Source organism: Petromyzon marinus, chromosome 5 (genome assembly GCF_048934315.1).
Source record: "Petromyzon marinus isolate PM22_M1 ecotype Great Lakes invasive population chromosome 5, UKy_Petmar_22M1.pri1.0, whole genome shotgun sequence".
Classification (NCBI taxonomy): domain Eukaryota; kingdom Metazoa; phylum Chordata; class Hyperoartia; order Petromyzontiformes; family Petromyzontidae; genus Petromyzon; species Petromyzon marinus.
The window spans coordinates 7,186,001-7,192,569 of NC_133671.1; the positions used below are offsets into that span (position 1 = coordinate 7,186,001).

The 6,569-nt window shown below is 47.8% G+C and overlaps 1 long non-coding RNA gene across 1 annotated transcript; it reads left to right on the forward strand.

Moving 5' to 3' along the window:
- The first annotated feature begins 4,785 nt into the window (after positions 1 to 4,785).
- LOC142912263 (uncharacterized) lies at positions 4,786 to 5,948 on the forward strand. Its single transcript, XR_012934003.1, has 2 exons — positions 4,786 to 5,256; positions 5,846 to 5,948. It is a non-coding gene; the product is annotated as an uncharacterized LOC142912263 (long non-coding RNA).
- The last annotated feature ends 621 nt before the right edge of the window (positions 5,949 to 6,569 follow it).

A 6,569-nucleotide genomic window follows, 5' to 3' on the forward strand; every position in this document is an offset into this window, starting at 1 on the left:
ACGCAAAGCCGAGTGAACCTGGAAGACCCTACCCACGCCTCATTCCCACTCCACTTACGTTTCTATACTTTCTGATTTTACTTCTACATTGAAGGCAACTTGCCAATCCTGTTTTCTATCCCTCATTTCTTCATTTTCCGTGCACCTTGCTCTGCCTTTTTCTACCTTAAACACTCTGCTACATCTTTCTCCACTCTTACCTGCCATTTCTTCTTCTGCCCCCTCCCCTGTAGTCCTCTCCAACTATTTATTGGAGATTACTCAAATTAGTTATATCCTCCTCATTACCTCCCTTCCTTCCTGCCAGCACCATACCTACCTGCCCCTCTCCTCCTCCCCATCCTTCTTCATTTGCTTTAAATACCCTTTCCCCTGCTTCAATCTTGGAGCTGTCAAACGTCATCACCAAAACTCACCCCATCTTTTCCTCCCTCGATCGCTTCAACTCTGCTTCAACTCTGCCCTCTCATCTAACATCTTCCCGAACTCCTTTAAAAAAACGCTATTATCCTACTCCGTCTCAAAAGCCTTCCATAGATCCTTCCAATCCTTCGCAATATCACCTTATCTCCTTGCTTTCCTACTTCTCCAAACTCCTTGAATGCTTAGATCACACCCGCCTATCTTCCTACGTCTCTTTTCACTCTCTCTATCCCCTCCACCGGTCGGATTTCTGCCCTCTCCATTACACTGAAACCTCTCTCTTCCACGCGCACAACCACTTGGCTAACTCACGTCACTCGGTCCTATCCTCTGTGCTGATTTCGCTCGACCTGTCTGCGGCTTTCGACATCCTTGAGCACTCCATCTGCTTATCCACTTTGTTATAACCTCGGTATCTCCGGCACCCTACTTGCTTGGCTCTGCTCTTACCTCACTTTTCGTTTATCTGCTGTCTATTTCAACCATGATTCTTCCTCCCCCTCCCCCGTCACGGTTGGCATCCCCAGGGTTCTGTAATTAGTCCTCTCCCATTCTCCCTTTACGCGTCTCCCCTGGAGCCCATCCTTTCTTCTTTCAATCTCTTGTATCACCTATTCGCCGACGACACAGACATCTTCTTTTCCTTTAAGGCACTAACCCCCGACCTTTCCGACCACATCTCGACCTGCCGAATGGCCATCTAAGCATGGATGGCACAATATTTCCTTTCTCTTAACCCGTCTAAAACCAACGTGCTCTACTTTCCCATCTCTTGCTCTCACCGTCCTGCCCCCTCTATATCTTCCCCCCCCCCCCCCCCGCTCAGTCTCCCCTCGATCGCTTCCGTCCAAATGATTGGCGTCACCTTCGATTCCTTCTTTTCCTTCGCTTTCCACATCGCCAACATCACTCGCACATGCCGCTCCCATCTTTTGAATAGCAGGAAAATTCTCCTGCTCCTCTCTATCATCGCTGCCGAACTTCTTGCGTACTCCCTAGTCTTCACCAGTCTGGATTATTGCAACTTGCTACTGGTCGGTCTCCGTGCCTACTTCCTTGCCCCTCTACAACAAACTCCAAACTCAGCTGCACACGCCATCTTGAACCTTCCCTTCACCTGGATTTGCTTCCCTCTCCTTCACTCACTTCGCTGGCGTCGTCCTATCAATCACCGCTGTCTCTTTAAATTGCTCGCCTCAGTTTTCAAAGCTCCGCTTGCACTGGCTCCCCTTTACTTCTCTAATTTCCTTATATGTCCCATCACGCCTGCTCTGGTCAACAAGCTGCCTATCTTCTTGCCGTCCCTCCGCTGCCCTGTGCCCAGTCTCGCTTTCGCTCTTTCTCTCGGTGGGGGGAATGAGCTATGGCCTGGGCTGTTATTTACAGGGCCTGCACGGCACGGTTCCAAGCTGTTGTGGAAACGACCATAAAATTGTAACATGTAGCTATATACTGACACAGTCTCCCAGAGATAAATAGATCCACCCCCTTAAGCCGTACGGACTGTGTAAGCAAGTGTTGTTAGCGAGCACCTATTAAGGCCGGAATGGCATTTGAGGTGGTGTGGTGAACACCACGCACGGCCGTCTTTGTTTCCCGAGTGCTGATGTTTACACACTTCACCAAGTACTCATGTAAGGCTGATTCGGCGAAGAGGAAACGCAGGACCCAGTGATGTTAACCGTGGCAGGGAAATAAAATTCAGGGCATCGAGGCCGTAAGGTATAGTGCACTAACCATGACACCACTGCTCCCCGAAATGTAGAGTTTGACACGCACAAAGACAAAGAGACCCACGTAGAATTTAACAAGGAAAGGGAAGCAACGCTTTTCTTATCGGATGGTGTTCACGGTGCACTCCACATGAACACAACGTCCACCAGCATGCTGTACCACGAACACCCTACACGCTGCACCACAAAACACCCTACTCGCTGCACCATGAACGCTGCAGAAACCGGACTGAGAATCCTGATAGGCGGACTACGAACGCACAAACCTGGTCTATGAACTCACAATCCTGGGTTGACTACGAACCCACGAACCTGAACTAGGAACCCAAAAAACCCGGACCACGCGCGGACACCGCAGTCGGAGGTCAGCCAGCTGAGCTCACAACATTGAACCGGGCACTCACGAACCTCGCACGAGTCGCTTGCCACCCGCCGCCACGCGCCACACCCAAGAGTTGACTCCATCCCAACCCAAGGCCCTTTCAGCGGATATCGGCGGCAGCGGAGTCGTTATTTCCTCACGCGGCGCGCCATTCACCCCTACCTCCAACCCTCCCGGCTCCGCCGCCACGCCTGGCTCTGCTGGGGAGAGGAGTTGTAATGAAGATGTTTAAGTGCTGCTATAAAACAAACACACGAAGCATTAAACCAACCCCAGACCAGGCTCTCTCTCATTATCCTAACACAAGCGCGACTGCGTCCGTTGCGAGTTATGGTGCAGTAGCCGCGACCGCGGGCCATGGAGCGGGAGATGAGGCGGGACACTATTTTGGTGTGTAAATCAGAGACGCCCTCATCTTGCTTGGTGGACGGCGGGGGGAGTGCGTGGTGGGCTGGAGGGAAAGAGATACAAAGTTTTGCCAAAGTTTCCAAGCTGGGCGAGTCCTCGCTTGATGCGCGTTCACAAAACGCGTTTCCGCGAGAACGAGGTTCTTTTGTCGTCATAATGGGGAACATGCGCCATTGTGACGTGGTCTCAGAGCCGTTGACGACGAGCTACTGTCTTGAAGTGCGCGGCTGAGCAGTACGATGCAGTGCGCAGAATGATACAGCACCTAATCTCGGTTCTTTTGCCCGCCGTGGGATGACCACAAGCTGATTTCATAGCGCAGATGTGATTCGGGAATAGCATTTCCTCGCTTTACGCGTTTTTCGCTTAATCCGGCACTTCCACGTTAAACGAGAAATTATTGTATAAAAGAGGAGAATAACCCCGCGTATGCGTAGCTTCTTGCAACGATTCCCGAAGCGCGTTTGTCCGTGGGAAGTATTGAAGTCGCGACAATCACGTTGCAAGCAGATGATGATGCTGATGATGGAGATGATGATGATGATGGAGATGATGTCGATGATGTCACAATGGCGCGTGGACCCTAAGACACTTCCACCACCACTCTGCTCCACTACTCCACGGCGTAGCCTCATTGCCCGCTATCTGTTCTCATACTCTTTGGTTATTTCGGTGAAGTGACGTAGGTATGAAATAAAATGAATTAAATCACGACGTTTCGGGTGCAACACAAGCGTCCGTCATCAGGTGGGACAACCAACGACGAGAAAACAATTGCTGAAGTTGCCAGAAAAAAGGGGAAAAACCCTATTATTATATTTTGGTACTGGCAAAGGAAGTCTAATGATGTAAATGCTCACCCCGAGCCCTTATTACTTTGATAGTGCATTGTCTTTGAGCTGTGTGACGCCTTTTGGCGTCATCTGGTCGAGCACCAATTTGGTCGAGGCTCAAAAGAAAGCCGTCCCTGGGTGTGGACCAATCAGTTTCAAGGACAATGCATATATTATCATAGGATGTTTTTGTTTGCATTTTGACTGCAGGTATTGTGGTTAATGCAGTAATATGAATCCTTGTAAAAAGGTTTTAGTTTTGTTGCCAGAAAAAAAGGGGAAAAACCCTATTCATATTCTTGGTTCTTTCGGTAAAGTCACGTTGAAGGGAAACTGCCACTCTACGCCCGACCTTATGGAAAAGGTACGTTGATGACACCTTTGTCATCTGGCCACATGGCCAGCCTGCTCTAGACCAATTCCGCGACCACATCAATTCCATACACCCAGCCATCAGATTTACCATGGAGGTCGAAAAAGATGGCAAACTACCCTTTTTGGATGTCTTAATTAAAAGGAGACATGATGGTTCAATGAGCCACTCTGTCTACAGAAAAGCTACCCATACAGATGCTTACTTGAAACCGGATTCCCACCACCATTCATCCCAGAAGAACTCCCTCATCAAGACTCTATACCATAGAGCCCAATGCATTTCCGACCAAGAACACATTACCAGTGAACTCAAGCACGTACACCAGGCTCTCAGGGCTAATGGTTACTCCGACTACACAATCCGCAAAGCCATCACTCCAGTTATGAAGAAGGATCCTCTTGTGGAGCCACTCAAAACCATCACCTTACCCTACATTGCAGGGGTCACTAAAAAGATCTCCAAAATCCTGAATAAACACAAGATCCAGGTCCGATTCAACACAGTACATAAAATCCGTGATTTAGTTCCATCTGTAAAAGATGCTGTTCCAGACATACAGTACCCGGGCGTTTACAAACTAAAGTGCCTCTGTGGTAGTAGCTACATTGGAGAAACCAAACGACATATCTCGGACCGCATCCGCGAACATAAAGCAGACTTGAAACACGGTAGGACGAACTCCTCTGCCGTGGCAGATCACTGTTATAATTCAGTGGGCTCACATGACATTGACTTCTCCAAGGCGGAGGTTCTTTGCAAACCAACCGGCTACCATGAGAGATTCGTTCATGAGGCCATTCACATATACAAGCACAGAGACAATTTCAACCGAGAAGATGGATTCTGGCTTAGTAACCATTGGAAAGATGTTTTAAACCATTTCTGTTCTTAATGAATTGTATTTTACGATGACCTTCAGACCGCAGCTCTTTCGCCAGCATTGACTCTTAATACCTCTCACACCATGGTTAATGGTATGGTTTACAACATGTAGTATAATAGCGCCTCGCAGCTGTCTCTCTCCCCCTCCTCTGTTCCGACCATGGATGAACTCGTCCGTCTGAACGGGGCCCGTAGCTATCCGTGGTGCTAAAGTTGAGGGTAAGAATCCAGCCATTTTTTCGCCATATAGCATTGTGATATATAACGACTTATTGTTGGTAGCTTAGCTGATTGGAAAATATAGAGTTTATTGATAACATTAAGGTAATTTATATTTTAGTTTTTTATTGGTTCACTATATAGTACTGTGAATAGCTCAGATGTGTAGGCCTTGACTTCAACATAGTCATTTCTGTGACCAGTCACTAGCTAATCACTCAGTAATTTAAATGCTAAATTCGCCTAGTTATTTCAATGCTAAATTCTCCTGTTTGATTTGTACTAAGTACCTCGGTAAATGTGTATGCTCTGACTTTAACGTAGCTATTTCTGTGACCAGTTACAAGCTAATCACTCAGCTATTTCAATGCTAAATTCTATGCTAATTCCTTTGTCAAGGGGTGCCTCTGCGGATGTGTATGCTTTAACTTAGCTATTTCAATGCTAAATTCTATGCTAATTCCTTTATCAAGGGGTGCCTCTGCGGATGTGTATGCTTTAACTTTTAACATAGCTATTTCTGTGACCAGTCACAAGCTAATCACTCTGCCATTTCAATGCTAAATTATATGCTAATTCCTTTGCAAAGGCGCTTTGTTTCCTCTCACAGAGCTTAAAGGTCGTGATCTGAACGTGGCTCTTTCACTCCAGCGCTGTCCTACCAGACAGTCTCGTCCCTTCACCTGATGAAGGCCGCTTGTGTTGTGGCCGAAACGTCGTGAGAATATTATTGTGTTATTTTATTTTATCAATTTATTATCTTATTCTCATTCTACGTGACTTTACCGAAAGAACCAAAGAAGGGAAAACCCTATTATTATAATTGCTGAAGTGGGCAAAAGGGCTGCTGTAACAAGAGGCTATATAGGTAAGAGAAGGGGGGAGGAGCCGGGGAGGAGATATAGAGAGCGTGGGGGTGTGGGGTAGGGGGAGTGGAGCGCTGAAGCTAAGACACATACACGGCAAAATGCCGGAGTGGGGAGGGGAAGTGAACGGGCCTGGGAGTGGGAGGCTCATGCCTGACACGTGCGCGTTCTCAACGCATCCGCCTGCACGGCTGCCTCACAGAGTTGTCATTAATGCTGCTGCTATTGCTGTTGTTGTATTGCACCGATGCGTGTTCATCGACAAAAGTCCGGCAGTGACTTGAACGTGTATAATTTGGTGGGGCTTTCTCCGACTAAAAGTCTGGTACTCTGAACTCTTTTGTTCTTTCGGTAAAGTCACGCGGGTGTAAAATAAAATAAATCACGACGTTTCGGGCGCAACACAAGCGTCCATCATCAGGTGGGAAAGCATACTGTACTCTGGTT